This window comes from Copadichromis virginalis, linkage group LG12 (assembly GCF_057382275.1).
Source record: "Copadichromis virginalis isolate Kocher_CV1m ecotype Utaka linkage group LG12, C_Virginalis_male_GT1.1, whole genome shotgun sequence".
NCBI lineage: Eukaryota > Metazoa > Chordata > Actinopteri > Cichliformes > Cichlidae > Copadichromis > Copadichromis virginalis.
The window spans coordinates 1939111-1963089 of record NC_140629.1 but is presented as its reverse complement, the minus strand read 5'-3'; the positions used below and the strand labels follow the sequence as shown (position 1 = coordinate 1963089).

The following is a 23979-nucleotide window of genomic DNA, read 5'->3' as shown; positions in this document are numbered from 1 at the left end:
TGTGTGTGTGTGGTTGTTTGGGCTCAGAACATGTTCCCCTCTGTAGTGTGCTGCTGCTGTTTTGCAGACAGAGCTTCAAACTTCACAGTTTACGCTGTAAAAGCTCCTACAGAGCACACGTACCTGCTGAGGTGTTTTACACACAGTTTGTTCTGAACCACGGCTGGAAGTAACCCACAGTTTTGGATGGTCACAGGATTTATTACGTTTACATTTAGTGACTTTGAAAATATTAATATTATATAATATGAATAATATCCAACCATTAAGCTTGTCAGAGAAAAGGCTGCATCAGCATAATGTCTGAACAACATAACTGATGGGTTTGTAACCACAGTGATTCTAAGTCCTCAGATTTTGTTAAATGAGTTGATTCTGCAGAATTTTTGAAAAAATTTTTTTAGTAAGTAACTAACAAATCAGGTCTTGTTAGATGTAAGACATCAGAGTGTGTTTACGCTTCGTTAGCAGTTACAGGTGAGTCGTTATGTTTCCCAGTTGCTTCAGTCACATCTATACTCTCCCAGTCATGGACCGATTGATTGTGGATGTTTCAGGTCATCTTTTGCTTACGATGGATCATCCACAGCTTTGCCTAAACATGACGCGTACATAGTGACTGCATTATGCTTCACATTAAAGGACGAGAAACCAGAGCGTCTGTATGAAGACAGCTGTGTGCGGAGGACGGTGACCTGACACTCATTATTCAGTTTTTTTCTTTTCTAGGATTTGTTTATGTGACTACAGATTTTATTTTAATATCACAGAATAATAATATTGATGTTTCAGATCACATATAGAGTAAATCTTCAATCAGGTCATTTAAGAAACACATTCATTTGTTATGAAGTAATTCTTTGTTTTCTGTAAATTCATGCACGTGTGGCCACAGCCTGCGTGTTCCATGTGTATGTTGTTTCATTATTGTGGAGGTTATTCGTGTGCAATCTTTCAGTTATGGGACAATCAACCGATGGTTGTGTCTGCCGAGCAGAGTGGAGCCGACATATTCAGTGTGCTCAAAGCCGCAAATCAGAACCACAGGCGGTAAATGAGTCTTTGAAAATAGGAACGAGATGTGGGATGAATATAACGGCTCGCTGAGGAGAGAAAGGTCAACGTCACTTATATTTGTACTGCTTTACTTTGAATAGTGTTTAGCACAAACGATGCTGACGGGCAGCTGTTCAAGCTTATTTTAACTCTTAATTACACAACAGCAGACGACATGAAGCAGATTCTATAGAGATGAGTCAGAAAAATAAAAGAAATTCCTGAGATACAAGAAGTTGCTGAGCAGTGCTGAAATAAAAAGATGTGAGGCAGAAAGAGAGAGATGTCGCACAAAGTTTAGGCAGAAACTCAGACGTGCCAGAAGCTGCACTGTGGAGTTTTCCCGTCTGGCGCCCACACAAGAGTTCTGGGATTTCCCCGTCTGGAAGTCGAGTCACTGCCACACTATTACACAACAGAAATCCCACCACACTCTGGGCTTTCTCTTCTAAATGCTCTCACAGTCTTAAACAGTGTGCGGCCTCAGAATCAGTCTCAGTTGAAAAAATTGTGAGACATGATGTTTTTGCCTGGTGATCCTGTCATAATCCTAAAACTTGTGTTGTTTGCAACAACTACATTTGTATATGTGCTAATATAAACACATTTTTAATAACACAGCAGAGTCGTGCTGTGTTACTGCACTGAAGTCAGTCATGAACCGTCACAGTTCTGCACGCTGACACAAACAGAACAAAACATTTCTTCCTTTGGCTACAACCAGGTGATGTCAGGTCACGTGCTCGGAGGTGGAACGTGATGGAGCACAGCTCTGGAGGAGTGTACGATTATCGTGCAAAAGCATCAGCACAGACGCACACATCTAGTCAAGAAGCGAGAATGCTGTTAAAGCCGAGTGCGTGCTGATCGCAGCCGAGCAGGTAACAGCAGTCGGACTCTGCGTGTGTCATAAACTGTGAGAGGAAGAGCCGCTCATCAGTCAAGTGTTGCTGTGCAGCTGTAGCCTGATGTTGACCAGTGATTATGTCACAGGGCATTTTCACATCACTTTACAGAGTAGATCAAAGTACTCTAACAACCATCTCTGTCACGTATACAACTCACTGCATCCATTCTGACATATTATGTTTCCAGACATTTGACTCTATGAGACAGTGGACGGGAACGTGTGCAGTGTGACAGTGGGAGAAGGCACACAGTGAAGAGTGGGCGTAACCACTGTGGCTCAAAAGGCTGCATTATTTCAATAAAAATAACAAGTAAAGTGTAATCATTACTTTTTGTATTACACATGCAGAAACATCAATAAATTACTTTTTTGTATGTGTAATGCAAAAATTGTTTATTTTTTTTTAAAAATATTTGAATTATTTGGTTTCAAATAGACGCTTCACAGCATGTCACACACAGAGATGTTAAAAACACTCCTTTTGTTCTGAAAAAGGAACTTCTGATGATGACTGAACCAGCAGAGCACATCTTCCTGTAGTTTCTTTCAATCTCCATCTAGTGCTGAGGGGCGCGAAAACCTAAAGACCTGAAGAAGAAACACGTACGCAGCGCACTCGAAAACCAAAACTTCACAGGATGCTGCAGGATGCACCGTGAGATAAGAACCGTATTTCCCAGTTTACTTGGATCTGGAGTTTTGTGCCACGTGCACCAGCGGAGGACAGAAAGCTTGTGTTGAAGTTTCTCGGTGCATCTCTGGAATCTCTGCATTTTTAAAAATCTTTGTGTTTATTTGTGTATTCATCATAATATCTAATGCGTTTGTCGCAGATTTTTAAAAGTCATTTGTTTACTGTTCGGGACTTGTTTTAATATCTGATTTAATAAACTGATCATTGATTTTTTCACAGGAAACGATAAAATGCAACACAATCTTTTCTCCTTTCTTTTAATACTCGACTGCTCAAAATCTTTACATGTACAAAAAGCATTAATTCAATTAAGAATAACAAGTGAATAATGACTATGTATTAGTTTATGCTTGGAGAGCTCCTCCTCAGGTTCTTGGTTAAAAATAAATAACTAAACAGCTGCAGGGCAGGGGCGGATCTAGAGAAATTTTCTTGGGGTGGCATGAGGGTGGCAAAGAAATCAAATGGGGTGGCAAAATCAAAGCTCCCCCCCCCCCCCACACACACACACACATATGCAGGTGGTTATATTTGGTTAAAATAATTCAAATGCAGTAAGTATACACGTTTTTCATATAAATATAGTCTATAACTTAATTATTGTCTGTAGCCCACATAATTACACACTTTAGTTACATGAAACATGTGAGTTTCTGTATAGCATGTATAATAAATGAACATGTAGCCCAATAAGTATAAAATCCAGAAAGCTACACAACATGGGGCGCTTCATTTACAAACACAAGTCTAACTTAAGTTTCACTGTTTTTGTTAGAAAACAGTCACATTGTTGCAGCTTAAATTACACAAAATGTCAGAAATCTGCACCGTCATGAACAAAAATTTAAACCTAATTTTTCATGATTTGTTGGATGAACCCTGAGGTCTGAAATACAACCGGACATTTTTGAGTCCTTTTGAGTTTATGTTTGTGTTTCACCCTCAGATTGTTTCATTTTATTTTTCCCCTTGCCTTGTTTGGTGTCATTTTTTTCAGCTCAACTGAATTTAGTTGTTTTTTTTCACTGACATACTGTTACTGATCTGAAATCACACAAAGAACTTAAAATCCTAGTAGTATTTTTTTACGGTAAAAAAAACCCCCACAGACATGTTGAGTAAATTTTTATAACTTGAAATGCAAATATAAATTTTTGTAAACATGGTAAATGGCCTGTATTTATATAGTGCTTTACTAGGCAAGGCAAGGCAAGGCAAGTTTATTTGTACAGCACAATTCAACAACAAGGTGATTCAAAGTGCTTTACAGAGACATTAGAAACAAGAACAAATAAAAAGCATGATTTAAAATTGATTAAAACAAGCAAATAAACTAACTAACTAATTAACAAACAAACAAACAACAGTATATAAAATCAAAACAGATAAAATCAGAACAGTAGATAAAATCAGTAGTTAAATGTAAGTTTTGAAATTTAAGCTTAAAGTGTGGATTTGGTGCTTTATTCAAATGCAGCTGAGAACAGGTGAGTCTTCAACCTGGATTTAAATAAACTGAGTGTTTCAGCTGATCTGAGGCTTTCTGGGAGTTTGTTCCAGATATAAGGAGCATAAAAGCTGAATGCAGCTTCTCCGTGTCTGGTTCTGACTCTGGGAACTGATAAAAGACCGGATCCAGATGACCTGAGGGATCTGGAAGGTTCATACTGGGTCAGGAGGTCATTGATGTATTTTGGTCCTAAACCATTCAGAGCTTTATAGGCCAGCATCAGAACTTTAAAGTCTATCCTCTGACGGACAGGCAGCCAGTGTAAGGACCTCAGAGCTGGACTGATGTGGTCCACTTTTTTGGTCTTAGTGAGGACTCGAGCAGCAGAGTTCTGAATGAGCTGTAGTTGTCTGACTGATTTTTTAGGTAGACCTGTAAAGATGCTGTTACAGTAATCAAGCCTACTAAAGATGAATGCATGGACTAGTTTTTCCAGGTCCTGTTGAGACATCAGATCTTTTATCCTTGATATATTCTTGAGGTGATAGTAAGCTGACTTTGTTATTGTCTTAATGTGTTTTTCTAAGTTTAGGTCTGCATCCATCACTACACCCAAATTTCTCGCCTGGTTTGTGGTTTTTAGATGTATAGATTGAAGTTCTCTGGTGACCTGTAATCGTTTTTCTTTGGCGCCAAAGACTATTACCTCAGTTTTGTTTTTGTTTAGCTGGAGAAAATTGTGGCACAACCAGTCATTGATTTCCTCAATGCATTTACCAAGAGCCTGTACAGGGCCTCGGTCTCCTGGTGACATTGTGATATATATTTGTGTGTCATCTGCATAGCTGTGATAGTTTATTTTGTTGTTGTTTATAATCTGTGCCAGTGGGAGCATGGAGATGTTAAACAGAAGGGGTCCCAAGATGGAACCTTGGGGAACTCCACATGTGATACTTGTCTGCTCGGATGTGAAGTTACCTATTGATACAAAGTATTTCCTGTTTTCTACGTATGTTTTGAACCAGTTTAGTACAGTTCCTGAAAGACCTGTCCAGTTCTCCAGTCGTTTGAGTAATATGTTGTGGTCAACTGTGTCAAATGCTGCACTGAGATCCAGTAAAACTAGGACTGACATTTTTCCACTGTCTGTGTTCAGACATATGTCATTAAACACTTTGGTCAGAGCGGTTTCAGTGCTGTGGTTCTGTCTAAAACCTGACTGGAAGGCATCGTAGCAATTATTCTGTTTTAAGAAGTAACTGAGCTGTTGGGAAACTGCTTTTTCAATGATCTTACTTAAAAACGGGAGATTTGAGATCGGCCTGTAGTTGTTCATTTGTGTCTTGTCAAGATTGTCCTTTTTCAGTATAGGTTTGATTACAGCAGTTTTTAGTGATTCTGGAAACACACCTGATAATAAAGAAAAGTTGACGATCTGTAACAGGTCTGACTCTAAAGTCTTTGAGACCTTTTTGAAAAAACTTGTTGGCAGGACATCTAAACAGCAGGAGGAGGAGTTCAGTTTACCTAAGATGTCCTCCAGGTCTTTGCTGTTAATAGGTTGAAACTGTTTCATGGTGTTTAAACAGTTTTTTGGTGGACACAGTACATATCCTGGATCTGCTGTTGATGTACCAATTGCTTGTCTAATTTTTTGGATTTTTTCAGTGAAGAATTTGGCAAAGTCATTGCAGGCCATGGTCGAATGAAGTTCAGCTGCCACTGACACAGGAGGGTTTGTTAGCCTGTCAACTGTAGAAAATAAGACCCGAGCATTATGGCTGTTTTTAGTGATGATGTCAGAGAAGTAGGACCTCCTTGCACTCCTCAGTTGTAAATTATAATTGTGAAGTTTCTCTTTATAGATGTCATAATGAACCTGGAGGTTTGTTTTTCTCCATCTGCGCTCAGCTTTCCTACACTCTCTTTTTTCATTTCTCACCAGTGTGGAGTTTCTCCATGGAGACTTTTTCCTTCCAGAGATAACCTTCACCTTAATGGGAGCAATAGTGTCCATTACATTTAACATGTTAGCATTGAAGCTATTGACGAGCTCATTGACTGACCCTCTGGACAGGTCAGGTGTTAATGGGAAGACCTGGTTAAAAATTGCACTACTGTGTTCAGTTATACACCGTTTTGTGATCACTGCTGTTGATATATTTGTGTAGTCCCTAAGGACCCCAAAGCGCTTTACATATCCAGTCATCCACACATTCACACACACATCCACACACTGGTGATGGCAGCTACATTGTAGCCACAGCCACCCTGGGGCGCACTGGCGAGGCTGCCGGACACTGGCGCCACCGGGCCCTCTGACCACCACCAGTAGGCAACGGGTGAAGTGTCTTGCACAACGACCGAGACTGTCCGAGCCGGGGCTCGAACCGGCAACCTTCCGATTACAAGGTGAACTCCCAACTCTTGAGCCACGATCGCCCCCCATATATATAAACAACTATTTATCTAAAAATGCAGCCAATACACCTGCCGTTTCTTTCATTTTGTACAACCATTTAAAAATATTACTAAAACTAAAATAAGAGAACAATCAGTTGTCGCAGTAAGATGCCCCACAAATGATGTGTGCCAGTAAAAAAAAAGTTTGTCCACCAAAAGATAGAAGAGCACAGGGACAAACCTGCAGGCCTGATAACAGCAGCTGTATCACTCCGCTGGTTTTCTACTTAGTGACAGTGTTTACAAATGTGCCTCTGTGACATTCATTAGTGCCCTCACTGACACACTAAACAAAACGACTACACAACACAACACACTAAGTAAACACTCCACACTAAACGTCACAAATCTGCCACATCTAAACTCACACTCCCTCTCTCTCCCTCTCTCTCTCTCTCTCTCGCTGCCGTTACCGTCACTCCTAAAACTTTTCCCTCTTCCTAAACAACCAAATCCCACATGTTGACTTTGTTTTTTCAAATTGGTCGACATGGTGCATTTTTCCACCGATAGGAAACATGTGGCTTTTTTCCTTTCTTTACTGTTTTCGTGCTGTCCTTAGAAAACGCTTAAAACACACACACACAAACGTGATGGCAGTGTTTAGAAAAAAGCGTGGCTGATATATTTTATCATAACTCTGGATTTACTGGCCTGTAATTAAAATTTAAAAACTTTGAAGTCCGAACTTTCAATGTGGCTGAAACAGAGACTCAGCGTGGCTGCAGCTTATGCCAGCTTAGATCAGTCATGTGATCTGGAGGTGCAGCGTGTCTGTGGACCACAGAGGGTTAATAACACTCACCTTCCTTCCTTTTCCAGAGTGTAACATCCAACCACCTGTGTAAAATCCTAATTTCCCATGGTGTTGTTCAGAATGTGCTCTGGCACGATCATAAGCATCGCTTGCTACTGAAAACAAGAAAAAAGCCGTCCTGCTATGGGCTGAACCATTTGTTGATGGTGGGGGGGGGGGACACTATGCAATATATTCAGTTTTAGCATTTATATTCACTGTTGACTGTAACTACGCTCAAACTGTTAATGCTGTCTTATTTTAATAAACAACACTGTCATATGCAAAACTGGGGTGGCACTTGCCACCCCATGCCACCCTTCTAGATCTGCCCCTGCTGCAGGATAGTGGTTGTGGAACGAGCTCCGTCTGTAGTATCATTTCAATCCCCTCTTCCTGGCATTTAAATCAACCATAAAACTGTCCATCTTCTGATCATTTGTTAATGTGAAACCTTTAAGTCACAATTCATAACAACAGCAAAGGTGAAAAAACAAATATTCCTTCTTTACAATGACGACATGATTTTTGAAAAGAACCAACTGAATATATCCTTTCTGTTTACAATTACTGTATTTTGTTTCTCACCTTATTTTTCCAGTTTTTCCACTTATATGAAAACAAATAACAGCCTTTTAGTATTTAACATCATATTTAGCACATTTTTAGTATACACAATACATATGTCAGGGTTTTGAGCTTTTTGTGAGTTGAGGAGTTATTTTGGTTTGAAGAAGGGATTTATGTCTATTTTCATAGTCTTCTGATAGTGGTCTGATTATTTGTTCCTTTGTGCTTTTAGTTGTCCTGTCTTGTACTTTGCCTTTGTTTTGTTGGTTCCCTTTGGTGACGCCTCCTGTATCGCTCTGCTCTCTCTTTGCTCTCTGTGGTTGTCTGATCTCCCCGTTTAGTTGAGCCAGGTGACTTGTCCCAGCTGTTCCCCATCCTCTCATTATCTTCCTCCTCTGTTCAGTGTTGGGTCGTCTCTTGTTCCTCGTCGTGTTTCCATGCCTGCATGTTGCCTGGATTTTCCATGTTCAGGTTTTTAAAAAAAAATCACATTCAAGGTTTTGTTCTTTGTCTTTTTTTGTTTAGCGTGTAGTTTTCCCAGTTTAGTTCTAGTTAGTTTCTCCCCAGTGTGCAACTGCCTCTTGTTTTTGTACCCTTTTTATCAGCCTTATAAAACGGCTCACATTTCGTTGATATTCAAGTTTTGTTCCATGTTCCTTTGTGTCTGCATTGTGGGTCCACTCTGCACAATTCATACAGTCTGCCTCGGCACACTGACACCACACAGCTTACCACACAGCCAAACAGTGACAGAACAACATGAGCCTTTAAACTCAAAGCTGTTGGAGTACAGGCAGGAACTGAAGAGACTGCTCAAGATCTCCAGCTGCATTCACAGGACCACAGGTATAAGGATGATTTCTCTTGGACTGGCACTTATGGATATTCTTAGCAAGAACTCTTCCGCTTTTCCACAGTCTCCATTCTGTCCTGGTCTTCAGTTGCTTTGAAGGAGTCAGGGCCATGAGTTTGCTCTGTCACTCACCTCGACTTCACTGCCATAGTGGACCAGGTCTTCCATGCTTATCTCCTGGTCAGCCTCCCTGCTCGCCAGTTTCTGTAGGGCAGTCATTCTCAAACTGTGGTACGCAGGAAGTCTCCAAGATTTATTTTTTTTAGGATATAACTATTTAAAATATACATACATTAAAAATTCTTTACCACAAGGTCACTGAAACTGAGTTTAAATTAGGTTTTGTCCTTTTTGGAAAAAGGCATATTCTTTTTTATATCAGGCAACAGCCAAATTTACTAGGCAGCCTGACGAGGAGCTAAAAGGGCAGAGAAACTAATGAAAAATGACGATTCAAAGGCGATGCAATCCTGGCTTGGAAAACTCCAGCTTTGACCTAACAGCTGTTTATATTAATGTGGATTAAGAGTTTTACCTTTACTTTCACATAAGGTTGTTTGGATTAATAACATTTCTTGTCGGGGAGCAGAACAATGGTCTGAATGCTTTGTTGTGCCAAACACGCACACAAGAGCAGCGTTATCAACTGTCTGTATCCTCCTCTTGTTAATCTTTACGTTTTGTGTATTTATTTTATTTTTCATGTTATCATCAGAGTGGGTATAATGGCAGAGTGGACAAGGTGGTGAAGGCTAGGTTGGCGAGAGACCGGTAAAGAGTGACGCGTGACAGGAAGGGGGTGGTGGAGGGACAAACGTCTAGCAGGAAGCCATCAGACATGCTGGGTCTCCAAATGATGCATCTGCAATGAAACACACTAACAAACAGGAGTGCTGAAACCTGAAGCCACGCATCTCTGTGACAGCTTTGCATCCACCCCAGCAGAGGGAAGTGGGAGGCCCCTGATGGAGCGAGGAGACGGGTTGGAGAAGAGAATGAGCACATCCAGACCTGAAGATGCACTTATCTGTTTCATGTTGATAGCGATAGTCCAACAGGAAAGCAGTACCCCTCGGAGATTTCAATCCCCAGGAACAGAGTGTCAAAGTTATAATCCACAGGAAGACAATGGGAATCCAAGTCCTCTTAAATTTCTAATCTAACACGGCGAACATGAGCAGAGAAAAACCCATAAATGACAAAACCACTTTGTAAGTGCACAGTTTGGGCAGCGGTTGATCCCTTTTTCTGCAGCAGTTTCTAGCTGTGAACCTTCTGAACCACTCATCTCACAGACGACAAAGGCAGCATCTCTTATCTGCACAACTTTCATAGCTGCTCATCCTTTGTCCCTTCTCACTCTTTCATTCGGAGCATCACATCTTCTGAGATAACATCTGGTTACATAGAAATACTTTCTCTCACTTGTTTCCTTCAAATCTCTGTGTGTCAATCACAGTATACTCAGTTATTTATTTTTAATGATTGTCAGACATTCTCTGAATCGTTGCTTAATCATTCTGACCAAGAACTAAAAGCAGGCAAGATTTGGGCTGTATGCCCTGTTTGCATTCCTCGCTGGTACAACCAACCCAGTACAGATGACACAGGCCAAATCACAGTAAAAGGTCAGGAGGTTAGGTATCAGCCTCATACTTTATGTCTTTGATTAAGAATAAAGATGACTTACTATTAGCAAAAGCACAAATAGATAAACTCTGTTCTTGAACTTTGTATTAAGATGTTAAGACCTGTAACCCTCTCTGGGACGTGATGACAGGTGTGCTCATCTCTTTCTATCCCCCTTTCCTCAACAATACACATAAAACTGTATTATTGGAAAACTGTGCATCAAAAGTAAAAATAATAATTAGTTTTAGAATTAAATGGACTGGTTCTTATACAGCACTTTTTTTTTTTTAGAACTGTTTATTTAGTAATTTTTGTGGTAATAAACAAACAAACAAACAACATGTTAACGTTCTCTGACATGAGACCATTTAAGACAGGAAAGAAGAAAAAAACCAGACCAAGATTAATACAATAACATGTCGTAGAGATTTATAGCTTAATATTACAATGTTCCAGAGTTCTTGTTCGTTCACCCAAATCTGGCCACACAGTTCCTGGTAGAAGATCTTCACCTTCAGTTGCAAGCTTGCTGTCATTCGGTCCATTGTATGAACTCTTTTCAGTCTGTTTCCATTATGCTGTGGATGGTGAGGTTGTTTGTTTCCAATTCACTGTTATCATTTTCTTAGCTATCAGTAAGAGTATCCGTAGAATATATTTTTCATCTAAGGTGTACCTCTCCCTGAGTATAACTCCAAAGACAAATATGGTTGGGTTTAGTGCAGTATTTACTTGTAGGATTTGCTCTATTTATTCTTTGATTCTTAACCAGAAACCTTGAATTATTGGACAGTCCCAAAAGATATGTGAATAGTCTATCTATATCTCATCTAATTGTTGTTTTGCATTTTAGCTTTTTAAATATGTCATCTTTACCTTGTTGTTTATGTTCCTTCTCCAATCTTCTTTTTCATTTTCTAGTTCTACCTGTTTTGCAAGCCTTTGTTTCTTCATTCTGGCTCCAATAGAGATAAGTTTGGCCCTTATCGTGGCTTTACTGGCATCCCATACTATTGAGGGAGAGATACTACTATCATCATTTATAGCAAAGTATTCAGATAGAGCAGACTGTACTTCCTGTTTGACCTGTGGGTTTTTTAACAATGAGACGTTCAGTCTCCAGTGTTTAAAATAATCAAACATTCCCATATCAATGTTCAGAGTAACTGGGCTATCATCAGATATAGTAATTGATTGAATTGTTGTCTCTTTTGCCCTGAATAGCTCTTTTTTTAACATACAGAAAAAATCTATTCTTGTGTAGCTTCCATGCACATGAGACATGAATGTGAAATCTTTATCCGTAGGATGTTGATGCCTCCAAACATCTACGAGTCCCAGTTCTGCCATCGTGCCTGAGAGACTTCTAGACATTTTGGACTGGGGTCTTGTTATTGCTAGTTATTCTATTTCAGAGAGGTGAGTTTCTTGAATCAGGGCTACAGAGCACTGCAATCTCTTTAGTTGACCTAAGATTTCTTTTCTCTTAATTGGGTTATTGATTCCTTTTACATTATAGCTAACAAAGTTCATATATCGCGTTCTCTATATAATTGGATATTCCCCTTTCTTTCCTGTATGTACCGAGTATATATATACTTAGTCTGTAAGAGAAAATGTGAACTCAGGTCTATAACATATGTCAGAGAGAAAGAAAACTTAAAGCTAAAAAAGAACAAGACTTCCATCCTTCCAGTCGTCCACATTGTGGGCAACCCCCATTTGGTACGGGGCAGAGAAGTGTGACCCTCTTTCTCTGTGGGAAAAGTGCTTAATGCACAAATAACCAATATTACACTATTGTGTATAAGAGGTCTTAGTAAGTGTAGTCCACTCATATTAATCCTAAGCATGACCTCCGCCCAGACTAAAATATAACTTTCTAAGATAAGTGACATTTTACTACCCAAAATGAATTCCCGTCTATATTTTGGTAAGAACAGGTAGTGTATGTGGTGTACTTCTTACATTTTTGTCTCCCCCTTTTCCACACACTTTCAAATCACTCTGACGTTTAGTTAATTTAATGTCCTTCCTGCATGAGGACCCTGAGGTCCGAGATCGAGAACGCCGCCTCCCTTTGCCTTCTCCTGTTGTTTCTCCAACCTTCTTTCAGCTCTTCTTCGATGTGCCGTCTTTCTCCGCAACCTATTTCGACTCCAATCTCTTTCAACTGTTGCGCAGCCTCTGTTAATGTTGCAAAGGTCTTCTCTCCAGTGTCCAGTTTTATTCTCAGCTTCGCTGGGTATAGACATTTTTCTTGCACGTTTTTTTCTTTTAAGTTGTTTGATAACCTCGTATACTCTAGCTCTCTTCTTCTGTAGGTCAGGCGAATAGTCTTGGTCTCTGACATTCACACTCCGATGGACGAATCGCAGAGTGACTTGGCGTTCGTATCTTGGCGTTCGTATCTTGGTGTTCGTATCTTTGCGTTCGTATCTTGGTGTTCGTATCTTGGCGTTCGTATCTTGGCGTTCGTATCAGCATTGAATGGATTAATATTACTGCTGCTTATGTTTAAGGTTGAGCTCATTTTAAATACTTTATTTGATTTAATGTCCAACAATGTCCGAGTTCTATAAATCATGCTTCTTATAAAACGCGTTTCTACTCTACATGAAAACTTAGTGTTTATAGAACATTCATCCATTCATGCCACCGCCTTTATCTAGGCCTCAGTATTCTCTATCTAACAGCTACAATCTGATGTATTTGTATGATTGGGAGAGCTACTTCAGGGTCAGGATCTCAAAGATCCTTTGGCATGCAGACTGAAGCAATAGCCAGGGATCAAACCACCAAGTTTCCCATTATTACAGTAGATGCTCTACCATTCAGGCTACAGCCACCCATAAGCTGAGAAACACAGGACTACATCTTGACTCTGTAAAAGTATCTTAACACAGTAGCAAAAACAAAATATCAGATGAATCAGACAAAGGCTTGAGCAGCGTTTGACATGGTTAACTCTTAATATCAACACCCGGTCAAACTTATTAGATTCAGACCTTCTCATAGATGCTAATCTGAAAGCACTGGTGATGCTTGCACCAGGTAGACTTGCCTGTTTTATTAGATCAGATATGGCTTGCATCCCTGCTTCATCATCATCTGAGCTCTTCTTGCTAACGTATTAACAACTTCTTCCCGCTTCTCTACATCATACATGGTGGCCAAGGTGGCTACCAATAGGAAAGGCTGTTACGATGATAAATCACTGAAGCCTGTTTACTTGCTAATGCTAGCTGTTTCCACACAAAGTGCAGATGGTAACTGAGCTCAGAGCAGTGATAGCACAGTGAGAAGCAGCCTGCAGACGATGGCAGTAAAAACGAGGATGCAAGCAGGTGGAGAGCTTTATGGGAGAGTGGACAGCTGATCACCTTCTGTGCAGTTCTGATGACCCTCTGAAGTGTTTTCTTATCGGTTGTTGTGCAACAAGCGTACCACACGGGGATGGCGTGCACCAGCACACTCTTGAATGTGGCTCGATAGGACACTAGCAGGTCAGTCTGCAACCTGTTCCATCTCAAAACCCTCAGGAAATGGGCTTCAGTGGACAAAGGTGGGTCCACTGGAGACCCAAGACCCAAGAGTTCTGACAACAGTAGAGATGGCACGATACCACTTTTTTATGTCCGATACCGATACCGATATCATAAATTTGGATATCTGCCGATACCGATATGAATCCGATATAGTGTTTTTTAATCAACAAAACTGGTTTTTTTTTAAATATCTTGCTGCATTTTGTATAAGTTCATACTCAAGTTTAAAACAACAACTACACTAAAGCTATTCTGTTATACCTGTATGCAAAAAAAAATATTTCATAGTTCAGCAATACTGATCAATCTAATAAACTTAAACCTACACCATCCTCACTATTCTGGTATTTTAAAGAGTACTTAGCGTAAATATTAAGCAACCTAACTAATAGGGTTCCAACTCCCAGCAACAACAAAAATAAATAAATAAAAAATAGGGAACCACCCCTCACACTCCACCTCATGATGCTTAATCGACGTAATCAACCTTAATTTGATGAAGTGTGAAAAAAATGCACAGAAATCAATTATTTTTCAAGAAATATTAAATAGATTCAACATCTTTCTTCAACAAAATTGCAGACTGCACAGATGGTACCTTCCCAAAGGAAAAAGTACTATAGCTTACTAGGGTATATATATTACCGTAGACTTAATAGTTACTATATACAGTAATTGACTTCTATTCATTTTACATCAAATTAAAACTTTGGGTGTCAGATAATTATTTATTAAAAGCTCGACATTTTAAATGAGAATAAGAAAGAAAAGTATGTCTTTGTGCCCCCTTTTCCCTGTTCATGCCCTATCGGCCCCCCTGGCTAAACTTTGCTAGATCCGCCCCTGCACAGTTACCAGCGTCAGCTGTAGAAAAAGATCCTCGAGTAGAAAGTAATATTAAATAAATTCTAACAACAGCTTATCAAGCTTAAACGTGCTGCTGTTGTTCAGCCGCTGGTTTCCTCTTTCTGGTGCAAAGTGGGCCAAAAGCAAACCAGAGACACGGACTCGCGACAGAAAAGCCGATCAGCTGATCGTTAAGCAGTTTCATGATTGAAGTAGCAGCCGGAGAGCGAGAGGCAGTCGCTTGTTAAGATTAACGCAGGAATGCTTTACAAACATTCAGAGATGGACTTACACACTTGCTTTACTTCTCTCGGGGATAACTTTGTCGGAGATGAAATGCCGGGTTGCTAGCGAAGCTCCACATGCTATCCAGACCACCGACAGGTCCCGCATGCCACAGCCGCTCTATCACGTGATGCATACTGCTCCGACGTGCTAACGTTCTGAGGTGAGTTACAGCGTGTTGCAAGTTTTGTGAGGTGCTTTCGTGATATTTAATGGATCGGATTACACTTTTTATTTTTCTCCGATATCCGATCCAGTAATTTAGGTCAGTATCGGACCGATACCGATACGTAATATCGGATCGGTCCATCTCTAGACAACAGTGCTGTTATCAGGGGAGAATTTTGATTGCTCTCTCATTTAAGCTACAGTCGTATTTTTAAATGGTTATAACAAAACAAAAAAACAAACACCAGAGGCATTGGCTGTATTTTTAGATAAATAGTTGTATATAATTTTATTGTTTTCAAAATTTGTGCATGACTTTTAAAATGTACAATTTCTATTTGCGTCTCAAGTTATGAAAATCATTCCCTAAGCATGTTTGTGGTTTTTACAGTAAAACAAATATAACTACGACTAGGATTTTATGTTAGTGTGTGATTTTTTTTTTTTTTACTGTACAGGCTACACAGTACATAGACTCAAAATTCACATGTGTAATGTAACTGAAATGTTTAATTTTGTGGGCTACAAAAAATAATGAAGTTATAGACTATATTTATATGAAACGTGTATATTTACTGCATTTGAACCATATGTAGCACCTGCAGATGTGTTTTAAAAAGGCTTTGATTTTGCCACCTCGTTTGATTTTCATGCCACCCTAAGAAGATTTCTCTAGTTCCACCCCTGCACTCGACTATTAGAGAAGAATAATGCACTGCGCCACCAAGCAAAAAGTACCACTTTAAAATAAGTCTCCCCTTATAGATGGCTAATAAATAGTTTATAGCTATATTATTAATTAATCTGTAAATGCTTTATAAACCATTATTAATGCTTTATAAACCATTATTAATGGTTTATTATGCATTAGTTAAGGGTGAGAAAGAGAAAAAACTGGCCGGTTTCTTGCCAAATAGTGAGCCAAATGTGTTCACCTATATATTTCATCTAGAGTTGCTATATTAAACATTTCAGACTAAGTTACTATCCTGTAAGCACAATCAGCATTTGTAAACATATTTTTTATCATATAAAATTGTACTTCATAAATACATTATAAATATCCACAACTATCAATCGGAGCCTTGTTGTAAAGTGTAAAGCATGACACCATTTATTTATGATCAACAAACATTTCTAAGTATTACTTGGCATTATTATAAAAAGTATAAAGCACCAACAGTTATTTAGTATTGCTAAACTTATATACAAGCATTTTAAAGATAACTAAAACTATATTAAGGAAACAAATCCCATCCCTAAATCCACCACTGGCATAAAACAAAGGAAAATTATAATAATTATAACATAATAAATGATTATACCTTAACTGAAACTGCACAGCTGTATTATTTACTCTACACACATTTATACAAATCAAAATATTAAAAAAAACCAATAAAATAAACTAACAGGTAAATCTCTTAGTTGTGTGGAAACTCAACACATATGTGAACAGATCTTTGAAAAACGGTTGGTTTTGCAGATCTTTGCTTCAGTTCAATATGTTCAAAACAAACAAAACCACTTAGAACAAATTAGGGTTTCCGACAGATTTCCCTATTCGAATTGGAAGCAAAGTACCAGCCGCCTTCATACCTTCTATTTTGTTTTTTACTTCATCACTGCCTTGAATTGCAGCCTCACATCGCTTAAGCTAGTACCGTCTCTCCACTAGGCCTGTTGGACAGTAGCTCCTGGAAAACATTGGGGACCGCAATAGCAAGCTCCCCAACTGATGAAGTGGACACAACAGTGTTCCTGTCGAGCCCATGCTTCTGGAAAGCTTTGGTCATGGTCTTCGTCTCTGGAAATGTCTTGAGGAGGGATTTGTATCGCTGCACAATGTCATTTAGCGTTTGAACTGAAAATGAAAACAAAGCAAATAATTAGAAAAGCAAATGCACAAAGCATACTAATCTATACATATATATACACACATAGACAGATATGTATATATGACGTAGCAAACACAGAGTAGTTTTTAGAACAAATTAAAATCATAATACTATTGTCATGGCTACTGAATGGACCCACACGCAGACAGTTCTTTCAAGGAAACAAAAGGGGATTTATTTACAATAGGGATCACCTTAGTGCAAAAAATATGTACAGTGAGTTGGGAGGGGGTCCAGGGCTCCAGGGAGAGAAGGGGGGGGGGGGGGGGGGGGAATCCACACACACGCTTCCTCTTCCACTCAGTCACCGCCACCGCTCCTCCGCACACACGCACTCCTCTTCAGCCGCACTCGCTCCAACACTCCACACACTGCCCCACTTGGACAGGTCCGGTGATTCGGTCCAGAATCTACAGACAGAAGGTCAAAGGTTAGTTCCACAACATAAAACACGTGTAAGCGATTCTTCTTTGAATATGCCGCGAGCACGAACTCAAGTGGTTCGACGTTCCAGCGGTGAGCTGCTCTGTGCCACTGCCTTAAATAGCAGCTGGGGAAATCAGCCAGATCAGCCGCAGGTGGACACCATCCACAGGGGTGCGTGGGCCAAGAGTGAGAGCCCGTAATGAGCTCCACCCAGGCAGAGAGGAGGAGGAGAGACAAAAAACTAAAACTAACAACAACAAAACCTGTAGCCAGCGTGGGCCAACCAGAGAGACACGGGGACCGTGACAACTATCTTTTATGTCACATTTATAGTATCCTCTTCTGTAAAATCTTCTCTTCCAAAATCTTTTGCTCACCACGCTGCCGGAGCTTCTTCTGCTCCTTCTTGGGTTTCTTGACTCTTGAATGCTTTTTCTTGTATTTGTGCTTTCGCTTCTTTGGGGATGAAGATGAGGATGACCACACAGACAATACAGATGAAGATGCGGAAGATGAATCTGAGTTTTCAGAACCCTTCGAGGAAAATGGATCATTGAATGGTTCGTCTTTAGGTGGCTCTGCAGGATGCAAACAACAAAATGGCTGCTTTTAGAAACAAGATATTTGACACCACTCAGATTACACTGAGTGACAAAGATGTGCAGAGTAGCTGCTACTTCAAAGCCCCCTGCTTTTCAATTACACAATTGATGATTTAGTAAGCTTATGTGCTTAAACAGAATGACAATTTTGTTAAAGAAAATCATCATGTGAATAAAGTGTATTAAAAAAAAATTCCCCACTCGCCCCTGCGGGCGGTTTATCCTTCAAGCTCGGGTCCTCTACCAGAGGCCTGGGAGCTTGAGGGTCCTGCAGTATCTTAGCTGTTCCCAGGACTGCGCTCTTCTGGACAGAGATCTCCGCTGTTATTCCCGGGATCTGCTGGAGCCACTCGCCTAGCTTGGGAGTCACCGCACCTAGTGCTCCGATTACCACGGGGACCACCGTTACCTTCACCCTCCACATCCTCTCGAGCTCTTCTCTGAGCCCTTGGTATTTCTCCAGCTTCTCGTGTTCCTTCTTCCTGATATTGCTGTCATTGGGAACCGCTACATCGATCACTACGGCCGTCTTCTTCTGTTTGTCTACCACCACTATGTCCGGTTGGTTAGCCACCACCATTTTGTCCGTCTGTATCTGGAAGTCCCACAGGATCTTAGCTCGGTCATTCTCCACCACCCTTGGGGGCATCTCCCATTTTGACCTCGGGACTTCCAGGTTATACTCGGCACAGATGTTCCTGTACACTATGCCGGCCACTTGGTTATGGCGTTCCATGTATGCCCTGCCTGCTAGCATCTTGCACCCTGCTGTTATGTGCTGGATTGTCTCTGGGGCATCTTTACACAGCCTGCACCTGGGGTCTTGCCTGGTGTGATAGACCCCAGCCTCTATGGATCTTGTGCTCAGAGCTTGTTCTTGTGCTGCCATGATTAGTGCCTCTGTGCTGTCTTTCAGTCCAGCTTTGTCCAGCCACTGGTAGGATTTCTGGATATCAGCCACCTCCTCTATCTGCCGGTGGTACATACCATGCAGGGGCCTGTCCTTCCATGATGGTTCCTCGTCTCCCTCCTCTTTCTTGGGTTTCTGCTGCCTGAGGTATTCACTGAGCACTCGGTCAGTTGGGGCCATCTTCCCAATGTATTCTTGGATGTTTGTTGTCTCATCCTGGACTGTGGTGCTGACACTCACCAGTCCCCGGCCCCCTTCCTTCCGCTTAGCGTACAGCCTCACGGTGCTGGACTTGGGGTGAAACCCTCCATGCATGGTAAGGAGCTTTCTTGTCTTTATGTCAGTGGCTTCTATTGTTAGGTTTTGTATTGTTGATTGTCATTTATGCTTAGAAATATTTAACCATATATGCTTAGAGGTGTATAATCGATTGTGTAGTGATAGGATGTGTTGTGGAGGTAAGCATCAACGACACAGCTCTCAGTTCTCACTCCTTCTTTATTCGTCTCCAACATCAACTGCGCATATCGCGCCACAAAACACAGGAACACACTTCCTCTACACTGGGTGTGAGTGGAGCCCTCTAGTGGTCCACCACACATGCCCCCCCCCCCCCGAACACCCAGCAGAACTAGTCCAGGACCCCGGGCTTAAGCAAACGGCCGGAGCGGCTGAACTGGGGGGGTGGGGAACTGACAGAGGGCAACCCAGCCCGGGAGCGAGGCTGGCACTGGCGGTCAGAAAAAGCTGAAGATGACTCGGACTCCGTTGATTTCGGGTCGCTCCTGGGGGAAAAAACAGAATCCATCAGCCCCGCGGCGAGGGGCCTGGGCCGGGACCACCTGATCCTCTTGCATAACATGTGCAGGCTTAAGTCTGTCAACAGAGACAACTTCCTGCCGACCGCCAAAGTCCAAAACGAAATGTTTGTTGCCTGGTTTAAGAACCCTGAATGGCCCGTCATATGGTGGACGCAGCGGAGTCCTATGGGCATCGTGCCTGACGAAAACGAAACGAGCAGAGTCCAATGAACTCGGAACAAAGGTGTCAGGCAGGCAGTGGTGCACAGGACCAGGAACAGGAAATGAGTTTCTTGGGGGGCGAAAAGGCAACAAAGAGGTATCGAAACATGGGGGAGGGCTCTCAGGTAAGAATTCCCCGGGGACCCGGAGAGGCTGGCCGAGGACCAGTTCAGCCAGGGAAACCCCGAGGTCTTCTTTAACCGCGCTACGCAAACCCAGCAAAACCCACGGAAGACGTTCGACCCAGTCGCCACTTGTCAAGGAAGCACGGAGCGCGGCCTTAAGTGACCGGTGAAACCGTTCGCACATCCCATTAGCTTGCGGGTGGTATGCTGTGGTGCGGTGGACCTTGACTCCCAGGCCGTCAGCCATAGCAGACCAAAGCTCGGAAACAAACTGGGGGCCCCTGTCCGAGGTAATGTCAGCAGGGGGCCGAAACGTGAAACCCACGTTGACAAAAATGTCCTGGCCACCGTCGCCGCTGTCGTGGACGCCAGGGGTACCGCCTCCGGCCACCTGGTTGTGCGGTCCACCACAGTCAAAAGGTGCGTGAAACCCTGTGACTGCGGCAAGGGACCAACCAGGTCCACATGAACGTGATCGAAACGCCTACCCGGGACACGGAAAGGCTCGAGGGGTGCCTGTGTGTGCCGGTGGATTTTCGAGCGTTGGCATGGGATACAAACCGCCGCCCATTCTTTCACCGTCTTGCGAAGGCCCGGCCAAACAAACCTGGCGCTGACCAGCTTGACCGAGGCCCGGACGCCGGGATGAGAGAGGGCATGCACCGAGTCAAAAACACGACGACGCCACGAAAGGGGAACCACCGGGCGGGGGCGGCCGGTGGAAACGTCGCAAAGAAGGCGCGGACCGCCGTCCCACACCGGGGTGTCCTCCAGCACGAGGCCCGTTTTTGTTGACTGAAGGGCAAGGACGTCCGGGTCAGCACGTTGCTCGGCGGCCATGGCAGCGTAGTCAATGCCGACATACACCGGAGAAACCAACACACGTGAGAGACAGTCAGCGACGTGATTGGACTTACCAGCCACATGCTGAATGTCTGTGGTAAACTCAGAAATGGCCGCCAACTGGCGCTGCTGGCGTGCGCTCCATGGGTCAGAGACCTTGGACATCGCAAACGTCAAAGGTTTGTGGTCAACGTACGCAGCAAAGTTGCGACCCTCGAGGAAAAAACGAAAATGCAGTGTTGCGAGGTGCAGGGCCAGCAACTCCCTGTCAAAAACACTGTACTTGCGTTCAGCATCCCGGAGCGTACGACTGAAAAAGGCGAGCGGTTGCCAGAGACCTGAAACCCGCTGTTCCAACACTCCGCCCACTGCCACGTCCGAGGCGTCGGTGGTCAACGCGATCTCCGCCGACGGAAGCGGGTGGGCCAGCAGGGCGGCGTCAGCCAGCGCAGACTTGGCTGCGGAAAACGCACGGACGCGTTCAGGCAGCCAGTCAACCGGATCTTTGGCTGTTTTACCTTTTAAGGCAGCATAGAGTGGCTGTAGCAGGTGGGCAGCTCTGGGGAGAAAGCGGTTGTAAAAATTTATCATCCCCAAGAACTCCTGCAACGCTTTAACCGACGTGGGACGCGGGAAAGCCGAAACGGCCTGGACTCTGTCGGGCAACGGAACCACACCTTCAGCGGAAATGCGGTGCCCGAGGAAATCCAGAACAGGCAACCCAAACTGGCACTTGGAAGGGTTGATGATCAGGCCGTGCGCTTCCAAACGCTGGAAAACCTGGCGCAGATGGGACTCGTGCTGGCTCGCTGAGCAGCTGGCCACCAATATATCGTCCAGATAAACAAAAACGAACGGCAGCCCACGCAAAACTGAGTCCATCAGCCGCTGAAAGGTCTGGGCGGCACCTTTCAGGCCAAACGGCATGCGCAAAAACTCGAACAAGCCGAAGGGGGTAATGACAGCGGTTTTAGGAACGTCTTCGGGGCGCACGGGAACCTGGTGATACCCCCGCACCAAGTCAATTTTAGAAAAAATCGATGTTCCGGCGAGATTGGCAGAAAGATCCTGAATGTGGGGGATGGGGTAACGGTCATTCTCCGTGGCATTATTTAAACGGCGGAAATCTCCGCATGGCCGCCACCGACCGTCCGATTTGGGCACCATGTGAAGCGGAGAGGCCCATGCACTGTTCGAACGCTGTACAATGCCAAGGCGCTCCATGGCTGCAAACTCTTCCCGAGCGACGGACAATTTCGCGGGGTCAAGGCGGCGCGCGCGCGCGAACACCGGGGGCCCGACCGTGGGAATATAATGCTCAACCCCATGCTTCGTTACCGTGCTAGAGAAATTAGGGACAGACAGCGATGGAAACTCTAAAAGCAAACGCTGAAAAGCATCCCCGGAGGTCACTACATTAGCCCGAATCAGGGGCTCGGCGGCCCGAGTAAAACAGGGTAGCGAAGAAAACGAGAGAGCATCGATTAAACGTCTGTTAGCGACATCGACAAGTAGTCCATGAGCACACAGGAAATCAGCACCCAAAATAGGTACAGAGCTAGCAGCAACAACAAAGTTCCACTGGAAATCCCGGCCATGAAAACAAACAGTCACCAACCTTTCCCCAAACGTTTTGATGGGAGAGCCGTTAGCTGCAATGAGCTGCGGCCCACAGTTCGCTGCTAGTCCGTCGGCAGCGGTAGGGGGAAGGAGGCTCTTCTGGGAGCTGGAGTCCACGAGAAAACGTCTCCCGGAGCGCGAGTCCTCTATGAAGAGCAGCCTTTCTGTATTGCCAGCGGTCGCGGCTGCTACGGCGCGCTGGCGGGTCCGTTTCCCTGGGCCGTGAAAGCGCAAGGCGGCAGGCAGCGACGCGCTCTGTCGCCAAAACGCTGATGGTAGAAACAGATGCTCTTTCCGCGGTGCCGGCGTGTAGCAATCCCTGCCGTCAGCAAGGGGGCGGATGCTCCGGGGGAGGCAGGTGGAGGCGTGGAAGGTGCCGCCGGCGTGTCTGTAGCCAGGGCGTGAACGTCGAAAGTGCGGCTAGCCAGGAGAATGCGATCCGCTTCTTCAGCCAGGGAGCGATAATCCTTCGCAGGCAGAAGCGGAGAGTTCGCGAGGACAGCTCTCACGGCGGCCGGTAGTTGGCGAAGGAAGAGGTGCACGAAGAGGAAACCACCGTCATCCGGCCCGAGCAACGATAGCATGTTCTCCATGAGCTCAAGCGCGGTACCGCCACCCAAGCCTGACAGGTTGAGGAGCTTTTCGGCTCGTTCGGCGTCGGAGAGGGCATAGCGCCGAAGAAGCAGCTCTTTGAGGGCGGCGTATTTCCCTTGGGCGGGTGGGTCCCGGAGGAGCGCCATCGCGCGACGGGTGGCCAGCGGGTCGAGCGAGGCCACCACATGGTGATACTTCGTGTCGTCAGCCGAGATGCCGCGAAGGGCGAACTGAGCCTCCACGTGTACGAACCATGACGGGGGGTCATGGAGCCAAAAGTCCGGCAGTTTCAGCGCCACAGCGAACGTAGCTGCAACAGGAGGCGGAGGTCCGGCGGCCGCTGATGCATCCATAGCGGAGTGTGCGTTATCTACGGCCCGTTGCATGCTCGAGTCAGGGGTCACCAATGTGGAGGTAAGCATCAACGACACAGCTCTCAGTTCTCACTCCTTCTTTATTCGTCTCCAACATCAACTGCGCATATCGCGCCACAAAACACAGGAACACACTTCCTCTACACTGGGTGTGAGTGGAGCCCTCTAGTGGTCCACCACAGTGTGATCTTTAACAGGCTGCAAAGGCTTGGTGTGTATTCCACACTGGAATGCACACCTACATCCTGGGAGCATGAGAAGAGGTCGTACCTTGTTTTATTGTTTTTTGGTAGG

The 23979-nt window shown here is 43.7% G+C and overlaps 1 protein-coding gene and 1 pseudogene across 1 annotated transcript in view; one reads left to right on the top strand and one right to left on the bottom strand.

Moving 5' to 3' along the window:
- The window catches only part of arid3c (AT rich interactive domain 3C (BRIGHT-like)), a 70232-nt gene that overhangs the window by 995 nt on the left and 45258 nt on the right, over window positions 1-23979 (top strand). The window lies entirely within an intron of this gene.
- The window catches only part of LOC146696230 (coiled-coil domain-containing protein 106-like), a 14464-nt pseudogene continuing 7284 nt past the window's right edge, over window positions 16800-23979 (bottom strand).